The sequence below is a fragment of the Anabrus simplex genome, chromosome 1 (genome assembly GCF_040414725.1).
Source record: "Anabrus simplex isolate iqAnaSimp1 chromosome 1, ASM4041472v1, whole genome shotgun sequence".
Taxonomy (NCBI): Eukaryota; Metazoa; Arthropoda; class Insecta; order Orthoptera; family Tettigoniidae; genus Anabrus; species Anabrus simplex.
Window position 1 is genome coordinate 1,480,237,948 of NC_090265.1, and position 22,949 is coordinate 1,480,260,896.

A 22,949-nucleotide genomic window follows, 5' to 3' on the forward strand; every position below is an offset into this window, starting at 1 on the left:
ACCAACCACCACAGAAACACGCAATAGTGCTTACATCCCTCCATAGATGGTTGGCGTCAGGAAGGGCATCCGGCCGTAAAACAGGGCCAAATCCACATGTGCAACGCAGTTCGCACCCGCGACCCCACAGGTGTGGGAAAAGCGGCAGGAAAATAAGAAGAAGAATAAAGTGTCGCGAAGTAGGACATGTATTCAGGAACCCACACCAAGTGCCTCTAGAATTAGAACATTTCAAGTACATGGGAAACGTTAACATCGGCAGACTGAGTTGCAAATTATTTTCATTTCGGGATTCGAGACAGTAATCTTCTTACATAAAGGGCAACATTTTGCCTCAGAACCTAGCCTATCATTGGGCGAACATGTTTCTTTTTGTGGGTGTAGTGTGTGTGTCGTCTTATCCATCATGTTCTTTGATACTACTAGCATTTTATTGAATTTTATTTCGCTGAGTTGATTCCAAAGAGTCCCTGGCATCTCAAACAGAAGTGGAACTTTTGTTACTCCCGTAGAGTGGAACGTATCTAACAAGTGGCATTTCAGCATTACATCGTGATCTAGGTATAAGAGGGAAGAAGTCTTATTTGGACGATCCAAACGAGAATAAAATTTTACTGAACTGTTTGCGTTACTACTTGTATTCCCGTGATAATAAATTAATATGAGAGGTCTAGAATACTCATTCTCATGCAACTCAGTAAGCAGAAATACCTAGGATTCATCCCTGACAAGCACTGAATTAATCTAGCATGTCATTGACAGTGCGCTCTTTTCCCGATAACCCCTGTTGAAAAGATAGACGTACGATTTGACTGACGTAGCTATGCGGCGGGTTGCAGCCTACTCAAGTGCGGTCTGAAATAAACTTTTCGACGTTACCCTGTGACCTTTACAAAGCGTTGTATCAGGCTAATCATGGTTTTGATTTTTAGTGTAGTGTGTTATGCTTTTAAGTGTAAAATTTGCTAATGAGCACCATGAATGAATTGATCCTCCTTTACAATCTAATTTAAACGAACACTAAGGTTCCATTCTCTTATTCTCTTCTCACATTTAAATGCAGGTAACTAGAGGCTGAATATAGCCACAAGTGTCTCTTACACCATGGCCAAGTTCATTACTTTTGATGTACAACATTAAATAGTTTTGTAACCGTGCTTGGGCCGGAGAGCATTAGAGAAACATGCATTTTTAAAAATTTAAATAATTCCTAGACAGCACAATCAATGACAATGATCAGTATCTTACTGCAATGAGGGAGAATCATTGTAAACAAAAACAAGAGTCTGACATCAGTCTGACGTCATCGGGTAATAGAACAGAATAGATAATTTGAGAAATTTGTGGTGCGGAAAATGTGACAAAATTTATTTCGCAAAATGTGTCCCCATATGGACAGAAAATGGCTTCAGAATTATCTAATAGACGTTTGAGAGGATGGAAAGACTTATTAGAATACCAAAAAGTCCAAAATACCAACGACAAGCGTCAAAATGCTTATTGGGAATGGTTCAAAGATAAGGTGGCTGAGCGTACTTAGCTGAGTTCCGAACAACTGGAGCTCTACCCGAGGTCATCTGCTGCCCCACTGGCGGAAAGTGATTTGATACTCATGGACGTTGATACAGATTATGATGGTGGTGATGAAGAGGCTCCAGTACACCCATTGAAGTCTCGAGATCCTGCAAATATAGACTCAACTTCCGTCTGTATCACTGACGTCGAACTCATAACACGTATATTACTTCTCGTATCACCTACCCATTGTCTTGAACACGTGTAAATTTAGTTAGAATTAATGTGTAAAATGTTAAAATAAAATTTCATCCCCATACTGATCAGATATTTTATTTCGACAGTACCTATTTCGCCGCACGTATTCCACAATAACAACATACAACAATCACCAATGATCTGCGTTTAGGGCAGTAGCCCAGGTGGCAGATTACCTATCAGTTGTTTACATAGTTTGTACCAAATAATTTCAAAAAAGTTGGAAATGTGTCGAATATCTGTTTTGGCAAATTATTCCAATCCCTAACTCCTCTTTATATAACCGAATATTTGCCTCAATTTGTCTTCTTGAATTCTAGCTTTATCTTCATGTTGTGATATTTCACACTTTTAAAACACCACTCATACTTACTAGTCTACTAATGTAATTCCACGCCAACTATCCACTGACAGCTGGGAGCACACCGGCTACCCGTGTAGCTCGTCTCTTTACTCGTTTACCAGCCCAAACTTTGCAACATTTTTGTAACACTACTCCTTTGTCGGAAATCACTCCTAACAAGTCCTGCTGCTTTCCTCTGGATTTTTCAGTTCTCGAATCAAGTAACCCTGGTGAGGGTCCCATACACTGCAACCATAGACCTACTCTATTTTTTTTACCAGTGACGTATATGCCCTCTCCTTTATATCCTCACTACCACCCCTAAATACCCTCATGATCATGTGAAGAGATCTGTAACCTATATTTAAAACCTCTTTGATGTGTTTACCTCAATGAAGGTCTTTCCGTTGAGTGCAAATCCATATTCACTGCATGAACTTTGCTAGGCCTTGATTCGGTCTCTCACTATACTATCATTTCAGAAGAATATGCTTCATTGAACAAGTTGGACACGCGATTTTAGTCACATAGCTGTACGCTCGCATTCGGGAGATGGTGAGTTTGAAGCCCGAAGTTCACTATCGGCAGGCCTGAAGATGGTTTTCGGTGGTTTTCCATTTTTACACCAGGAAAATGTTGAGGCTGTACCTTAATTATGACAACTGTCATTTCATTACCAATCCTACCTCTTTCCTATACAATTGTCGCCATACGACCTGTCTGTGTCGGTGCGACATAAACAAATAGAAAAAGGGGACACACTTCTTAATTCAAATCATCAAGGATCTTAAAAGCCTGCCCAGAGATGGATGCCTAACCTACTGATCTGAAGATATTACAAGATCACATTAAGAGTGTCACGACTTCTTCAGCTCAATTGCTCAGTTTTCTTCACTGGGTCCATTGCCCCTTGTATATGAAACAGTTCCTCAGTTATCCTCACGAGGCTCAGTTGACTCCATTACAACGTTTTTTGCTAGTTGCTTTACGTCGCACCGACACAGCTAGGTCTTATGGCGACGATGGGACAGGAAAGGGCTAGGAGTGGGAAGGAAGCGGCCGTGGCCTTAATTAAGGTACAGCCCCAGCATTTGACTGGTATGAAAATGGGAAACCACGGAAAACCATTTTCAGGGCTGCCGACAGTGGGGTTCGAACCTACTATCTCCCGAATACTGGATACTGGCCGCACTTAAGCGACTGCAGCTATCGAGCTCGGTGATTATAACGTTTAGGCCAGGATTAAAATCCTACAAGACTGGAAGTAACTCATTCCTTTACATTGAAAACATTGATATCCTTTCCCAGTTTCGTATTTACTACCTGACACTCTGTCAACGGATATATGTATTCATCTAATCCCGGGCTTTCTCCCAGTTCAGTAGGGTCAGTACTTTATGTTGATTTGGCTCAGTTTTATGGCAGTTTGCCCTTCCTGAGGCCAAACTTATATGGAGGGATGTATTCATTGCGTGTTTCTGTGGTGTGTTTTACGTATATGAGAAGATGTGTATTAATACGAACACAAACACCCAGTCCGCAAGTCGAGGAAATATGCATTTAAAATCCCCGATCTGGCTGGAAATCGAACCCTGGTCCCTCTGAACCGAAGACCACTGTGCTGACCATTCAGCTTAGGAGTCGAACAACTGAAATCTGCGTAATCTTGGAAATGATATGAACTATATACCATTTACTTATTGAAGAGAATAACCTTTTGAGTACCAGAAAGACAAAACTATTTTACAGTCTATGCTGGCTGACTGCAGTTCTTTTTTAACTTTGTCCCCTTCTTGCCCAACTCCTATGGACTGCTGCTCCTTGTACGTACACGTCCCACCTTCATGCACTTCTTGTCAACACCTTATCTCGTACGAACCAATTGGAGATCATTGCAAATGCAAACTCATCACTAGCGACCTCACATTAAAACGGAAATGATTCAGAAGAACTTATATGCTCTTAACCCATTGAATCACTCGGCATAATACCATGATTTAGTAAGTTCTAAAAGGTTCAAGTTATTAAGGAACTTGAAATAACTTTATCGACCGAAACAAAATGTCCAGAATCAAAAAACTTCTTATGTGTATTCTACTCTCCAGTCTCTAAAGCGGGAGAGAGGACGAGAAGACGGTAAAGTATAAAAGCCTTACCTTAGTGTTGTAAGTGCATTAGTTTTCGTTCCCATAAATAACAATCTTGTTACTCAAGTTAAATTGGAGTTAATTTTGGGAAATACATGAACACCAAGAAGAGTGACGCACTGCCTTTCCAGGCTGATAACTAATTTAGTTGTTCCCCCCAGCCACTTCACTTGGTGGTGTTCATGTTTCACAAAGTTTAGCTGGAAGTTAGCTGACTGTAACCAAAATGATTAGCAAAAACTGATGAATTCCTAAAAACAAAACTAATCTAAATAGTTAATAGAACATCTAACTCACACTGTACAAATATTTAAATTCATTTTCTACTATGTCTCTTTGCTTTTCAACTGTAATACTAACTTCATGCTTTTACTGTTTTTACTTCCCTTCACTTGATATATTTTTCTCGAAACTAATTTCATGGCTTTGTAAGCAATGAGCGTGATTATTTTTCTTTTCAGAAAAATGTGGATCGATAATTAACCTAGAGCTACGATTATAGTTTGAATTTGTGTCGTTCATTGATTTTATCAGCGGTAGGACAAAATAGAAAAAGAAAATCTGTACCTACCCTTAGGAAATTCAAACCAGTTAACATTTTTAGGAGTATATAGATCATCCAGACCCGTGGCGAATGGCTGGAAATTTTGCATTTTACTTCGAGGCTCTGGTTTCGATTCACGGCTCGAGGGCAAATTTCAGTCCTGATATAGGGCTTATCACAGGTATCACCCAGACTCGCAGAAACGGTTTGATTTGAGAGGCGGTAACGATGATCATGAAATCCAAGTGATACGGAAGGGGCTATGGGATTATTTACCGTATTCTTGTGGTGTGTAACTTCTGAACTCCAGAATTAACATACTTAGTACAGATTATATTCTCATTAATGTCAGTTGCCTTCCTTAAATCTTCAGTTCCTCTAGGGCGCTGCCAATTGCAACGAGGCCTATGATAGCTTCTTAACTATTTCTGTAACTAACATTTTCAGTGAATATTAAGCCCTTTAAGGTCACCTGCATTTCTTATATATATTCAGATTCTCTACTGCTTCCAGATATAACAAGGCTATTGAAATCTATTTTCACGTACCTGTAACTAACGAAATATATCACATCAACACGAAAATTATTTTCAGCAAAGCCAATCGACTTATAAACGCCGGTACTATTAATCTGGAAGATGCTCCGTGTTCTCTGCAGAAGAAATTCAAGCCACACAAAGGATAGCCATTTTCAAGTTATACGGGGATGGGTTACAGTTTATATGGATTCCATGTGACGATATCAACGTCGGAAATCATACATTGAAAACTAAGCATGACTTTCGATTTATTCAGTATATTAGTGTAACATTCGGGTTGTGGTAGAGGTCAGTACCATACATTAATAGTTACCTAAGTTCAAGCTCATGAAACATATCTGAAATAATAATAATAATAATAATAATAATAATAATAATAATAATAATAATAATATGACCGAGCTCGATAGCTGCAGTCGCTTAAGTGCGGTCAGTATCCAGTATTCGGGAGATAGGGGGTTCGAATCCCACTGTCGGCAGCCCTGAGGATGGTTTTCCGTGGTTTTCCATTTTCACACCAGGCAAATGCTGGGGCTGTACCTTAATTAAGGCCACGGCCGCTTCCTTCCCACTGTCCCATCGTCGCCATAAGACCTATCTGTGTCGGTGCGACGTAAAACAAACAGCAAAAATAAAAATAAAAAATGAAATGGCGTATGGCTTTTAGTGCCGGGAGTGTGGGAGGACATGTTCGGCTCGTCAGGTGCAGGTATTTTTATTTGACACCTGTAGGCGACCTGCGCGTCACGATGAGGATGAAATGATGATGAAGACGACACACACCCAGCCCACGTGCCATTGAAATTAACCAATGATGGTTAAAATTCCCGACCCGGCCGGGGATCGAACCCGGGGGCCCTGTGACGAAAGGCCAACACGCTAACCATTTAGCCATGGAGCCGGACATAATAATAATTGTTACGGAGTATTGTGGATGTGCAGAGGTGAAAGAAGGTGCTGGGGTGAACAGGTCTCAAAATACGAAAGTTAATTTAACAAGGTTATATTTTCTTTGCAAAATCAAGAAATAACAAGAGTGGCAGGTACAGAGTAGCAAAGCAACCAAGCGAAAATGTACAATTACAGTGTTACAGGATTTGGGCTCCGAGAGCCAGACACATAATTCTTGAGCAATGAGCCCAACTTTACTATATACAAGATTCAACAAAGGGGCAGAAGGCCCCAATCATGCCCAGGAGCTCTTGCTCCCAATTACACAATAAAGCCTCCTCGAGGCACGCAGAAACAAATTTTAAGAAAGAGCGACTCGCTCTTAAGTTCAAGCCTATCAAAGGCCACACCAAACTCCACTTTCAAGTTGACCTCCAAACACAAATAACACAGGGGTAAAATACCCAACCTACGGAGGCCTATTCAGTAAAGAAACAGGTCAATTACATGGCCTCTAAAATACCAACTTGAGAGGAAGCGTTCTTGCACTCCTAATACACTTTATTTAAAACCTACTTGGCACTAGGCCGTTACTGCAAGGGCTAATCCCATACTAAAGAGGTGACTTATAGAAGGAGACAAGTTACATAACGTTAAGGAAGAAACGGTTGTGAAAAGTTCACCTCGACGCAATATGAGGGGGAGCTCGAGAGGGTTAAGCACGCTCTATCCCAATATGTAGTTTAAAAAGATAGAACTGATACCAAGTGTCTTTACATTTTAGGGGAAAGTTACATGGTAAAAAGGCTTCGGACCTGCCCCGAGAGTTAAACTGCTGAGCGAGCAAAAATGAAGTTATTAAAAGGCCATTACCTGGTGGTTGAACTGCTGCCCGAAGAAAGAGGCGCTTCCCGCCCCCTGCTACGTACTTTACACACTGATAGATGTTACTGAAGTGGCGCGGAGACCCGAAAATCAGCAGTTTATATACCCTCGTGGAAAGTTCGAGGCGTTTCAGGAATGAGAACACCCGCCCACAATCATTTTATTGGCTAACAACGAAAACCCCTACACTAGATGAAGAAGAAACACATTATTGGTGGAAAATTAATTACAGAAATTCCTTATTGGTCGAATTCAAAACTGGCGGAAAGAAAGGGTTAATATAGCCAACTTAAACAATAACTGAAAGAAATTTAACAAAGAACAAACTTATGAATTCAAAATTTCCCCCAAAACACAGTTCATTCACTTCGCACCAGGGTGCATAATTGTAGTCCTTCAGTAGTGCCATCTGGAAGAGAATGTCCACACTTCTTACTACAGGGAAAACAAAAATACATCGAAAACGACCCAGTTCAGAAACTTCAAAATTTACAAGTAGGGACATCTTCTGAGAAACTTGAGAATTAACACAGTAGATAAAGTTCAGACTTCCTCCAGTAGAGGAGTTTCAACTGGCGCAAAATTGAATTAGCGGCGTGGAGGTGTACCGCCCGGTACAGACCTCTCTCCCCCCAAAAAAAGTTCCTCCAAGGGGTAACACAGAAGAACATAAACTTTTGTTTCAAAATAAGGTCCAAGTTATGATGTTGATATAGAAGTTAATTGCGGATGTATTTACCAACAAGTTTTCTTAAAATGATTGGATCCAGTTTCAAAATTCTTTGGTTACTATTGATGTAATGTCTTTGTGCTTGTAGAAGTTGAATTCAGAAGGAAAAACTTTTAATTCTTGAAAGTCGAGAAAAATTTTCTAAGTCCACCAGATATTGTCGTTGAATTCAAAAATAGTTGTAATGTTGATGTTAAATGTCCATGTAGCTGATTAAATATATATTCAAGGGTGATTAAGTTAGACGGCCAGACCGGCCGCTGCTGCTTGTGTCCAGAGGAGGCCTCTCGGACCCCTCAAGTACCCTGAGATACCGCTCGCCCGCACTATGAGAGGAGTAGTGGAGTTGAAGCACGCCGCGCCCGCGGCGAACATACTGGTCGCGGGCAAGTTGCAGGTTGTGCGCCGCACATCAGCCTTGGCCGGGAGGAGGACTCCGGCTCACCGTACCCTGGTTGGCCTCACTGGAGAGGGGCGGGCCCATACCCCACCTCAGTGGAGGTACGGCGCCGCGCTGCTGAGGGAGCACTGAAACATTAAAGCTCGGCGGCAGAATTTTGTTGGACCAGAATGATTTTAGGGTACATTCATTGTGGTGGAACTGAGGGGCCAGCGGCGTAGAAATATTTATTTCATTTAAAAGCCACTGTGTGTTGTTGAGCAGGAGACGTGAGCGTGGTAATGGCCATGGCAAGGACATGATGGCAGTTTGACTGGTCGGGGAAGGTTTACAAAAATGCTTACATGCAGGGAAACAGATTCCAAGGGCAGAAGGCCTTAAAAGTGAAACCCCTCAAACAAAAATATAACCTTCATATTTCTTTCAAAATTATATGAAGCAAGTTAGCACAGAAATTACACCGGTTTCACCTGTGGCAGGTGAGCCCTAAATATCCTCTCGGTGGCTGGATTGCTTAGCAATAAGGTAACGGGTGTAAGGAAATCGAGAATAGTACACGGCCCATGAAATCTGGGGGCAAGCTTGCCCGCGGGAACAAAATTCTTGACCATCACCTGGTCGCCTACATTCAAATTGGTGGGTCTCCGTCCACGATTATATCTTTCCCTAACCTTTTCATGAGACACTTTAAGATTGGCTTTAGCCTTCTTCCAAAGATCTTTAATGTTATCTGGATCTATTGTCTCAGGTAGAATATCGCTCAAAGACCAGAGGTTAGAGAGCGGCGAGTTGGGAACAAACTTGAACATCAGCGAAGCTGGAGTAAATTTATGTGATTCATGAACAGCCGAGTTCAAAGCAAAAGCTAACCAATGCAGGGAGGTGTCCCACCTAGAATGATCTTCATGATGATAGCCAATAAGGGCCGACCTGAGATTACGATTAACCCGTTCAGCCAGAGAAGGTTGAGGATAATAAGCAGTTGTTACATGAGAGATGGACAGGTCAAAACAGAATTTACGAAATAGATTAGATGTGAAAGCCTTAGCATTATCAGACACAATATATTGAAACGGACCAAAAGAAGCAAAGATTGAATTTAAACAAGTAATGGTGGACTGAGCGGTAGCCAGCTTAGTCGGAAATAACCAGGAAAATCTTGTAAAACCATCTACACATACAAAGATGAACTTGTTGGCATTTCCCTTTGACTGGGGGAAGGGTCCTACATAATCAATATACAGGCGTTCCATGGGGCGCGACGCTTGATGAGAAGACAAAAGGCCTACCTTGGTGGACACGGTGGGTTTACTAAGCAAGCAGGATTTACAAACCTTTACTAGTTCACGAATTTCACCGTCCATACCCTTCCAGATGAACGTTTCACGAATCTTTTCACGAGTTTTAAAGATGCCTAGATGCCCCCCTAATGGGGTCTCATGATAGTACTTGAAGATCATAGGTACAAGAACAGCAGGAACGACAACTTTCATCATCTTATCATGCCTCGCAGGGCAACATAAAACTCCATTCCTCAGTACATAAGGGACGACGTGTTCCCCAGAAGAAAGGGTTTCCATTATCGGAGCCAGCGTCGGATCTTCACGTTGGTATTTCTCAATGTCCCTAAAGAGCATGGGGGCATCTGTTAAGATGGCATTAACCTCAGATAGTATGGACTCGGGAGGTGATGAACTATCGACCGGTTCATGGGTCTCGACGTCGTTGGAAAACATACGGCTGAGTCCGTCTGCAACAACATTTTCAGTACCTCTGATATGCCTAACGTCAAATTGGAATGCCGAAATTCGGATAGCCCACCGGGCTATACGACCAGTACGACGCGGCCTACCTAAGACCCAGCTTAGGGCTTGATTATCCGTCTCCAAGTCGAATTTTACATGTTCCAGATAGAGACGGAACTTTTCTAAGGCAAATAAGACTGCCAAACCTTCGAGCTCATAGATGGGATACTTGGCTTCTTGAGCCGATAGAGTCCTAGAGGCATAGGCGATGGGTCGCCTCCCTAGTTCGGTCTCTTGAAGAAGGACTGCAGCTACCGCCGACGACGACGCGTCGGTTTGGACGATGAATTTCTTCGAGAAATCTGGCATAGCAAGGACAGGGGCATTACAGAGAGCTAATTTCAGATCTTCAAAAGCGGCTTGTTGCGAAGGTCCCCACTCGAATTTTATGCCTTTCCTATGAAGAAGGTTCAAGGGAGCCGCTCTATTAGCGAAGTTAGGGATAAACTTCCTGAAGAAATTCACCATACCAATGAACCTGGCGATACCTTTGATGTACTTGGGAGGTTTCAAATCACGGATGGCCTGTGTTCTAGAGTGATCTACAGCAACACCATCGGGCGAGACAATATGCCCTAGGAATGACATGGAAGGCTTAGCGAAAGCTACCTTGGACAACTTCACAGTTAGCCCAGCCTTACGAAGGCGATTGAGAACTTCCTTTAGATGATCTAGATGTTCTTCAAAAGTCTCTGAAGATACGACGACATCATCAAGATAGTGGTACAAGTACTCGAATTTGATGTCGGAGAAGACCCTATCTAGCAGTCTAGTGAGTACAGCTGCTCCCGTGGGGAGCCCGAAAGGCACGCGGTTGTATTCATACAAATTCCAATCCGTGGCAAACGCTGTAAGATGTTTAGACTCTTCAGCTAGGAGAATTTGATTATAGGCCTGATTCAGGTCCAAGATGGTAAAGAATTTAGCTTTACGAAACCATGAAAAACAAGAATGAAGGTCAGGAAGGGGCACAGATTGTAACACCACCTTCCGATTGAGAGCCCTATAGTCAATGACAAGCCTGAAGCCACCTTGAGGTTTCGGGACTAGAAAAATAAACGAAGAATACGCCGACTTAGAGGGCCGAATAATACCATCCTTTAACATTTGATCGATGATGTCTTTCAGAACCTTCATTTTAGGTGGAGATAGCCTATAAGGTGGAAAACGGACAGGAATCGAATCCGTGACCTCAATTTTGTATTCGATCAGGTCAGTAACACCAAGAGTATCAGAGAACACCTCTGGAAACGACTGACACAATTTACGAATACTATCAGCCTGCTCCTCAGGTAGATGTCTAAGGTCTAACAACATCTCATCCTGGGTAGGCGAAATAGATGAACATGATGCAGAATTACATTTCAATAATGGGATTTTACAATTAGACGCAAATTTGAAAGTGCACGACCTACTCTGAAGGTCGAGCACTAGACCGGTGTGAGAAATGAAGTCAGCTCCCAATATTATGGGGCAAGACAAGTGCTTGGCCACAAACAATTTAACTTTCCAAGTAAATTTAAAAATACGAATTTTGACATATAAGGAGCCTAAAATTTCTAATGGAGAAGAATTAGCCGAAACATATTGAACAGAAGATGAACAATGGTCAGGAAGTTTACAAATAGATTTCAATTTCGAATACCATTCATCCGAAACAAGAGAACAAACACTGCCTGAATCTAAAAGAGCAGTTATAGGCTCATTATTTAACTCAATTTTGAGAAAAGGCACAGGTGTGGGGGTATCCGCCACAAATTCAGACATTCTTTGGGGCATTCAAAAGATAAATTTGAAGACTGAATTTTCCCTGAATTTTCGACCTGTTTACCAGGGGCTGAGCCTCGGAAAGCTGGATTAGTGGACTCAGCCGAAGCCACTAGTCACTTTTGATTGTTGTTGGAAGTTGCACCCGAAGTTGAGCAAGTGGGGGTGCTGTTGGTATTAGGGCAGTTCTTAGCAATATGGGAGAACGCACCGCATTTAAAACAGCCTTGTGATGAACCTGCTCCACTCCTTGTCCCACTAGACTTGATTGATGGGCACTTGTTCCGAAGATGGTCAGGCGACCCGCAAGCATAACATTTACGGGGTGTGACTGGTCGGCGAGGTGGAGGCCGAGGATTACTAAAAGAAGGAGGGGGTTCTTTCGTAACACGCAAGGAATCGGCGTATCTAACTCCTTCGGCCGATACAGCCATAGCTTCTAGCTCAGCGAAAGTTTGTGGACGCGACGCAAAACACAAGTATGATCGGTAAGGTGGTGAAATACCTTCTACAATAGCCTGTACAATCCGATCTTCAGGAAAATGAAGAGCAAACACCCTGGTATAGAACTTAATGTCTTGTATGAAATCTGCCAAGTTTTCATCCAACCGCTGTACACGATAATAGTACTTCTGAATAGGTGAGGACGTTGCCCTAGCCGGAATGAAGTTAGCTAGTAAGTGGGCGTGGAAGTCTTCAATAGATGATTGTTCGGCAATGGCTCTTACTATTTTGTCTGAGAGAACACCAATTGCATAGGGATAGATGATTTGCAAAATTTGACAAGCAGAAAGAGAAAAAAACGAGGGCATGATCCTGAAACTCAACTAAAAACCTTAAGAATGAAATTACATCACTTGTAGAGTTAACCGAAAACTTAGAAATACCTCTAAGCAACATAGCTAATGGATGGGGTAAACTGCTGAAACCAGGAGACGTAGTAGGAAGGGGCCTAAGTGGCGGAGAAGCAGATTCAGAAGGAGCATTATTTAGCACAAAGGATGGAATGGACTTGCGACGATCTGCCACTGATTCTGATGGGGCAGACGTTCGTTGTGTGGTCGCCTCAGTGTCCTTTCCTTCCTCTTTAGAGGAATCCTCCACATTTACTATATTTACGATCATAGGCTGGTCGATTTTGGAAGTAGCAGATCCAGATAACAACTGACTAACCTTACTAGACATTTGGGACAAGTTTTCGGCAAGGGCGCTAGCTTCCTTACCCTGAACGTCATTTAACTTCAGAGACAATAGATCACATATCCTTTTCTAAAAGTGGTACAACCTAGCCTGTACTCTTTTGAGTTGATTAGGAGATGGATCACTTACTTCAAAAAAACTAACTACAGATGCTAGCTCAGTAGTATTGTCATTGATCGTGGAGAGAGCATCGTCAATCTCTTTTTCTCCCAAAGTCGGGATGGTAATAGGGAAATCAAGGGAATCTTTTAGCTTATTGGAGTCGACTGCAACCGTGCCTCCAGATTGAACGTTTCTAAGAGATAGTTCGTAAATTAATTCCTCTTTACGCAAATAGAAAGGATGAAGAACCTCGCGAGGGCCGGACATGATGATAGAACAATTTTGAAAAAGGAAAAATAAAAAATTCCAGCAACTGAGAAAATTGTTAGAGTTCGAAAGCAAAGCAATGTTTAGCCGTCAAAAGGGGCTGAATTGAGACCCATTCAACCACGCTCTGCTACCACTTGTTACGGAGTATTGTGGATGTGCAGAGGTGAAAGAAGGTGCTGGGGTGAACAGGTCTCAAAATACGAAATTAAAGTTAATTTAACAAGGTTATATTTTCTTTGCAAAATCAAGAAATAACAAGAGTGGCAGGTACAGAGTAGCAAAGCAACCAAGCGAAAATGTACAATTACAGTGTTACAGGATTTGGGCTCCGAGAGCCAGACACATAATTCTTGAGCTATGAGCCCAACTTTACTATATACAAGATTCAACAAAGGGGCAGAAGGCCCCAATCATGCCCAGGAGCTCTTGCTCCCAATTACACAATAAAGCCTCCTCGAGGCACGCAGAAACAAATTTTAAGAAAGAGCGACTCGCTCTTAAGTTCAAGCCTATCAAAGGCCACACCAAACTCCACTTTCAAGTTGACCTCCAAACACAAATAACACAGGGGTAAAATACTCAACCTACGGAGGCCTATTCAGTAAAGAAACAGGTCAATTACATGGCCTCTAAAATACCAACTTGAGAGGAAGCGTTCTTGCACTCCTAATACACTTTATTTAAAACCTACTTGGCACTAGGCCGTTACTGCAAGGGCTAATCCCATACTAAAGAGGTGACTTATAGAAGGAGACAAGTTACATAACGTTAAGGAAGAAACGGTTGTGAAAATAAGTTCACCTCGACGCAATACGAGGGGGAGCTCGAGAGGGTTAAGCACGCTCTATCCCAATATGTAGTTTAAAAAGATAGAACTGATACCAAGTGTCTTTACATTTTAGGGGAAAGTTACATGGTAAAAAGGCTTCGGACCTGCCCCGAGAGTTAAACTGCTGAGCGAGCAAAAATGAAGTTATTAAAAGGCCATTACCTGGTGGTTGAACTGCTGCCCGAAGAAAGAGGCGCTTCCCGCCCCCTGCTACGTACTTTACACACTGATAGATGTTACTGAAGTGGCCCGGAGACCCAAAAATCAGCAGTTTATATACCCTCGTGGAAAGTTCGAGGCGTTTCAGGAATGAGAACACCCGCCCACAATCATTTTATTGGCTAACAACGAAAACCCCTACACTAGATGAAGAAGAAACACATTATTGGTGGAAAATTAATTACAGAAATTCCTTACTGGTCGAATTCAAAACTGGCGGAAAGAAAGGGTTAATATTGCCAACTTAAACAATAACTGAAAGAAATTTAACAAAGAACAAACTTATGAATTCAAAATTTCCCCAAAAACACAGTTCTTTCACTTCGCACTAGGGTGCATAATTGTGGTCCTTCAGTAGTGCCGTCTGGAAGAGAATGTCCACACTTCTTACTACAGGCAAAACAAAAATACATCGAAAACGACCCAGTTCAGAAACTTCAAAATTTACAAGTAGGGACATCTTCTGAGAAACTTGAGAATTAACACAGTAGATAAAGTTCAGACTTCCTCCAGTAGAGGAGTTTCAACTGGCGCAAAGTTTGAATTAGCGGCGTGGAGGTGTACCGCCCGGTACAATAATAATAATAATAATAATAATAATAATAATAATAATAATAATAATAATTATAATAATAATAATAATCTTTAAATATGGATTGCAAGTAAAGTGTTACGCCTTTCAACATTCAGTCTATAAGCCTTTGTGAATTCGCGATGTACCTCCTCAATCCTGTATCTGCAACACGCTTTGTAACCTCCTTTAGTTCCACACCTCTTTATCAATAAATCATTAAACACCAAGTCTGACCATCGTTACATTGGTCTCCCTCTGCATCTCTTACCTTCCATGTTCGAGTTCATCTATATATATGAAATGACATGTCCTGACTGACTGACTGATTCATCATCGCCGAGCCAAAACTACTGGACATAAGGAATGAAATTTTGGGGGTACATTTATATTAGAGCGTATGTGCTCACCAAGGGAGTATTTTTGGATATCCCATCGCTAAAAGGCTAAAAAGGGGCGGCGGGGGGGGGGGGAGTGAATGGTTTAAATGAGCATAGCTATATCTCAAAATATAAAATTTTACAGTATTTGGAATCTTTTAAAAATAAGGAAATACGTATTTTTTTGTTTTCGGAGAATCCCGTTAAAAGGGGGTTAAAAATAGGTGAAAAAGGTGTTAAATACCTTTTATGAGGATACTTATATCTCAAAAACTGAATATGTTACAGACTAGAAATTGGTATATGGAATTCCTTTTAAAAATAAAGAAACATGATTTTTTAATTTTGAAAATCCAATTAATGGAGGGTGAACAGGAGTGACAAAGGGGATGAAATTTTAAAAACACTATATCTACAGTAGGATATATCTCAGAAATATAAATTGTTACAGACGTGAAAACTGGTATTTTGGAATCTATTGTAAAAGTAAAGAAACATAGACAATTTATTTTCGGAAAATCCACTTAAGAGGAACTGGAAAAGGGGGTAAGTTTATAAAATAATGATATCTACAGAACATCTTATAAACTTAACATGTTAAAGACGTGAAAATTTGTAATTTTAATCTTTTGAAAATAAGGAAACATGTATTCTTTTGTTTTCGGAAAATATCGTAAATTTTTATGAGGATACTTATATCTAAAAAAATATGTTCCATACGTGAAAATTGGTATTTAGAATCTCCTTTAAAAATAAAGAAACACGCATTTTCGCGGGAAAACCAACTTGTCGGCGTGTGAACAAGGAGTTGAATTATTTTCAGGAGGTATATCTCAAAAACTAGATGTTACAGATATGAAAATTTATATTTGGAATCTTCTTTCAATGTAAAGAAACAAGTATTCTTTTGTTTTAGGAAAATCCACTCAAGGTTCGGTGAATGACTTGAAAAATTAGTTTTCTTCGTTTGAAGATACTTAGGTCTATTCTCAAAAATTAAAGTTGTTACAAACGTGAAAATTGGTATTTGGAATCTCCTTTAACGACAAAGGACCGAGGAGATAGTGGGTTCCAACTGTCGGCAGCCCTGAAGATGGTTTTCTGTGGTTTCCCATTTTCACAGCAGGCAAATGCTGGGGCTGTACCTTAATTGAGGCCACGGCCGCTTCTTTCCCACTCCTAGGCCTTTACAATCCCATCGTTACCATAAGACCCACATGTGTCGGTGTGACGTAAAACAAATTGTAAAGGGGAAAAGAAATACGTATATTTCTGTTTTCGGAAAATCCACTTAAAGGGGGGTGAATGAATTGGAAAATTAATTGAATTATTTGCATGAGGATACTTATATGTAAAAAAAAATCTAAAGATGTTACAGACGTGAACATTGGTATTTGGCATCTCCTTTAAAAAATAGAAAAACGTATTTTTTGTTTTGTTTTCGGAAAGTCCACTTAAGGGGGGTGGGCGGGAGTGGAAAGAAGTGAAGAATTCTTTATGAGGATACTTATATCTCAAAACTGAAGATGTTACAGGTGTGATAACTGGTATTTGGAATCTCCTTTAAAAATAAAGAAATACGTATTTTTTTTATTTTCGGAAAATTCTTCTTTTTCTTGCTAGTTGCTTTACGTCGCACCGACACAGATAGGTCTTACGGCGACGATGGGACTGGAAACTGCTAGGAGTGGGAAGAAAGCGGCCGTGGCCTTAATTAAGGTACAGCCCCAGCATTTGCTTGGTGTGAAAATGGAAACCACGGCAAACCATTTTCAGGGCTGCCGACAGTGGAGTTCGAACCTACTACCTCCCGAATACTGGATACTAGCCGCACTTAAGCGACTGCAGTTATCGAGCTCGGTTCGGAAAATTCACTTAACGGGGTGAAATCATTGAAAAAAGGTAAATTTCAAAATTAATACAGATATTTCACCCATATACCGACTTGGTATTAGGAAAATCCTTTACAAATAGAGGAACATGTATTTTCTTTCTGTTTTCGGAAAAAGGAGTGAGGAGAAGTGAAAAAATAGTTGAATTATTTTTTACGAGGATATTTATATCTCAAAAACCGAAGATGTTATAGACGTGAAAATTTGTATTTGGAATCTCCTGTAAAATAAAGCAACATGTATTTTTTATTTTCGTAAAATCCACTTAGGTGGGGGTGGGGTTGGGCGAAGGTGTGATAAACGGTTTGAATTATTTTTGTGGGGATACTTATATCTCAAACACTGAAGATGTTACAGGCGGGGAAATAGGTATTTGGAATATCATTTAAAAATGTAGAAACTGCTTAATTTTTTGTATTCGACTTGAGATAATATTTCTCACATGTCGCTTTATGTTGCATGCTCGTCTTAGCCCCAAAAGGCAATACCACAAGCATGGTTTACAACGAGTTTCTGGGGGAAAATGAAACTAAGTTCTTAAGTGGGTTATACTTGAATGATTTTTTGATAATGTCTTCGTACAGTACCTAGGAACGATTACTTTCATCAAATTACGAAATCCACGCGAGCGAAGATGCGGGTACCTGCTAGTTATTCTAATATAATAATTAATAATGTTATTGGTTTTACGTCCCACTAAGTACTTTCACGGTTTTAGGAGTCTCCGAGGTGCCGGAATTTAGTCCCGCAGGAGTTCTTTTACGTGCCAATAAATCTGCCGACATGACGTTCACGTATTTGACCACCTTCAAATACCACCTAATACCACCTGACTGAACCAGGGTTGAATCTGCCAAGTTGGGGTCAGGAAGCCAGCGCCTCAACTCATTATCCTCCTAGGTAAACTTTCCTCCTCTAGCCGTCTCATGACCCCACCACTGAAACCGGGTTGTACCTACAGCTTCATCCGTCAAGTTTATTCCTTCCCTAGCCTTTATCTTCTCATTTCGAGAACATTTCTATCATTGTTATCATCCGTGTGTACCAGCTATCATTCTCGCTACATTCATGTCTGTTACTTCCAACGTATGAATAAAATACCCTGAGTCCACCCAACTTTCACTTTCGTACAACAGTGTCGGTCTGAAAATAGACCAAGATTCACTTCTCTCTGTCAGAATACCGTTGATTGCAATTAATTTTATTTATTTGAATGTATGCAATTTAGTTGTTGTTATCTCCGTACAGGCCATAAAGGCTCTTGGAGGGGTGGAAGGTAAAGGCTTCCACTATCCGTAACCTTGGCACTTGGTAGGATAGCGCGGTTAGCTCTACGCCCGGCTGCCTTTTCCCTCAGGAATTAACCTGGTGCTCATTTTTGACGTAGGCTGAGTGAACCTCAGGGCCATGTGCACCTCCGGAAGTGGAAATCACGTTTCTTGAATTTTACGACCTCCTGACGGGGATTCGAACCCACGTCCTTCCAGGCGAACCGAGCACGCCTTTACCGCCTCGGCCAGGCAGCCCCTATGCAATTAGTGGCAGATGCTAATCATTATTCCAGTCAGACATAGCCGTTGGTATGCTGTCCATGACTGTAAAACGAATCAACGTAGAGAATAAGCTCCTGGATCGCACTGCATGGAATTAAACCTATACTGAGATTGGGAGGATGATAATGAAATTTGTTCAGTCATTTTGATCGTAATGGTAGATGTCGCCTTTTACTTCCTGAAGTCTATTAAAGAAAGGACACGATGAAAACTAATAGCGTTCGTCTCGATATCTCATGAAGGGTCAAGGCCGCTAACCTCGGAAGAGTAACTCGGCGCCAATCAATCTTGACGCTCCCTCCTGTACACCAAGCCTGTTTATACACGCAATTTCCCAGCACATAATAGAGCTGTTGCTCTTCATTACGAGTGAGAGATTTAAGAAAAGAGCTACTCGCCTGCTTCCATTAGCTCGGCCTCAAAGGTTAACTTCCTCGTGAATAAGAGATGGAGAAATGTTAGGGGCACAACACTCGTCAGGACCTCATGTAGGCCAGGTATTAACAACGCTGTCAGAAGAAACTGCTGAAGGTACCACGAATACTCGTACTAGTTTATATCTGTAATTACTCTGCACCCAATATCAAAATGTGGTTTCAAAAGCTGTGATAATATACCGAGAAAGTGGCCGCGTGGTTTGGGTCACGTAGCTATCAGCTTGCATTCGGGAGATGTTGGGTTCGAACCCCCGATCGGGAGCTCTGAAGATGATTTCCCGTGGTTTCCCGTTTTCACATCAGGCAAAGGCTGGATCTGTACCTTAACTAAGGCCACGGTCACTTCCTTCCAATTCCTAGCCCTTTCCTATCCCATCGTCGCCAGAAGATCTATCTGTGTCGGTGCGACGTAAAGCAAATTGAAAAGACAAAAAGCTGTGACGAGAGTCATACGATATTATTCCCACTAGAATTTAGTAACTTCGGCCCTGCAGTTTCAGTGCTTGTGAATCACGCTCTTCCATTTCGGGAAGGTATTTTTTTGCTACCTAATTAAGGTACAGCCCCAGCATTTGCCTGGTGTGAAAATGGGAAACGACGGGAAACCATCTTCAGGGCCGCCGACACTGGGGTTCGAACCCACTATCTCCCGGACGCAAGCTCACAGCTGCGCGGCGCTAACCACACGACCAAAGTATTTGTTCCTATTCATATATTAGACGCGATTCCTTCCACATCTTTACTCAATATCATTCACAATCATTTATTTGATCTTCGTTAGCTCCTCCATTGGGGTTGGCGTCAGGAAGGGCATCCCAGCGTTTGAACATGCTATATAATCCTACCTCATCTCCGATCCTAAGGGACTAAGGGGTGGGCATACGTTATTATTCAGACCGCTATGCAGGACGTTCGCAAACGTGTGTGAGGTAATCGGGGGTTGGAATGTAAACTCCAAGACAACAAAAACAATCCCTATGAACATACGTCCTACGATCGATCGTTCACGAGTTTCAAATATCTCTACTTTGTACGGGAAGTATTGGTAATAGCCTTACCTGGCACATCCCACGTCAGTAGCTGTCGTCATACTGGTTTACTAGCAGACATTCTAATACAAGAAGTTCTCAATATGTCCGCCATGCACCTGAATGGACGCCTGAACAGTCGCATTGATTATCGGGCACGTTCCAAAACTCCAGACATTACACGTATTCGATGGAAACCTTGTTCCACAGACTGGCGGAACACTGCAATGTCCGTAACGACATGCCTGACATCAACCTTAATTCCAAATACGAACTCTACCCCCATTCTAACTAATAACTAAGACGGGCTTAGCTCGTATATGATCAACCGTAGTGCTTATGTTCATAGGGACATTTTGTGTTGTTTTGGGATGTACTATCCTTCCCTCAATTTACTTCCCACATATTTCGGAACTTCCTGTATTATATTACGTAAATTTTACAATAAGCCTTTATTCAACTTATAGGCCTAATTATATGTACCCAAATTATTACCAATAAGGATCATGGAAGTAGCTGAAGTCTATAATTTTGTGTATGCTATAGTGATGCTATCACAATAGTCTGTAACATACTAATTGTCATCGTAGAAGGACTGTTTAATTGAAAGATAGCCAGAGCTGGCAAAGCTGGAAATAATTCACGAGGTAACCAAGTGCTGACTGCACTGCATGGTTTGGTATTTGTTGTAACTGCTCAGAACATAGTCAGTCTTGAGAGAAGCGTTCTCTAATTAGATGGAAATGTTGAAGCAGCATACTCATATAATGGTTACGTGCAAACGGATACAACGTGACAAGATTCAATTCTTGTTCGAAGAAGATGCTTTGACCGGGAAAACTTTCACGAAGTGTACTTGTGCTCCATGGTAACGCACATCTAACCCGCTGCCAACACAGCAATGTACAGTCGACGCTGTTTCCGCTCTGGTCTTTTGGATCATCCACCTTACTGCCAAGAACTCTCCCCTTGCAACCCTCGACGTGACTGCCCGGTCTACTGAAGAGAGCCCTGAAGATTAATCTTTACACCACCACCGACCAAGCGGTTGCTGATGCTGTGGGGGAGTGATACAACCATCAACCAGCGTCCTTCATTGTGGAGGATATGAAGAAACTTGTTCAGCGTTGGGTCAGATGCCTGAACGGTGAGGATGATTATCTGTAGGCTCTCTCAAACTAACATCAGTATGCTGCCGTTTAGATACAGTGTATATTATCCAACACTTATAGTGTAAGTTTTTAAACACTAGTCTTTGCTTCAATTGTACAACATTTATAGAAGGCTTAATGGTTTTATTCTTACCAGAGAAAGAATATTTAATCTAAATATTACCCTTTTCTTCCTGCGGAAGAGTGGACAAATATTCTCCTGGTGGAGATTGGAATGAGTGGAAGTGTAGATGAGATTATTTTGTATTGTACTACTTCTATACTAATATTAAAAAGAGAGAAAGTTTGTGAGCTTGTATATAAGGACTAATATCGAGAACCACCCAATCGATTTACGTACTTATTTTACTATTACAAAGCGTATTTCTGTCAGATTATCATGGTTGATGGTCACCTAACAGAACACATTCAACGTGCACACCCTTGCAACATCCTCTATGCAGACAACATACCTCTCATCAGCATGGATCTCAACTATTTGAAAGATATGTTCTATGTTTGGCGAGATGTTTTGGAGACTCGTGAGCTTCGTATTAGTCGGAGTAATGCAAATTTGGACCGAAGTTTAATAGAGCTCCTTCAAGGGAGAAACCTGAAACAGGTCAACACATTTACATATCTTGGATAGCTGTTCTCAAACAACGCAAAAATCGATGCAGATTTCACAGATCGTATCAACACAAGGTGGCTTAAGTGAAGAACACTGACAGGAGTATTATGTGATACCGAAATACCCATCAATGTTGTTGTTTAGTCATCAGCCCGAAGGCTGGTTGGATTCTCAACAGTTCCACCATGAGCTGTCATAGATGGTTTAGGCATCACTGAGGAGGCGTACTAGGGAAATGAGGAGTGAGGTAGTTTCCCGTTGCTTTTCTCACCGAGCCAGAAGTAGCTATTACAAATCAGTCTGCCAGGCCCACGGAAATACATGCACTAACCGACCCTATGAGCAACAGTTTCACACCGTTCATAGCAGGGACTGGCTGCGTAAGGAATGGCATTACTAGCATCGCTCATACCTTAGTCACTTTCATATTGTCAAAGCCAAGGATAAGACAGAGACAGATCAATGAAAGTAACAAAATTGCTCTAGCCCATACCAGAAGATTTAGTGCAGTGTAGACACTAGGTCCCGCCAGCAAAGGCATATACCCATCAATATTACATAAAAAATACAGGACTGCAGTTATACCCGCTATGACATATGGCTCGGAATTCCGGCCACTGAATTAGAATTAAGCACAAAAACTACATGTTACAGAAATTATCGTACTGTGCAGGGCTGGAAATGCCCCTATGAAAGACGTAATAGTTTCAAAGTACGGCCAATCCATGAAAAACTTCAAGAAAACGTATTACGGTGGTATGGACACATTATGAGAAGTGAGCCTCAGGACACGCTCAATTTCCCATCCACACAACAAATCACGAGGACACGTGGGCGTTCTTGAACAATTTAGAAGACCCCG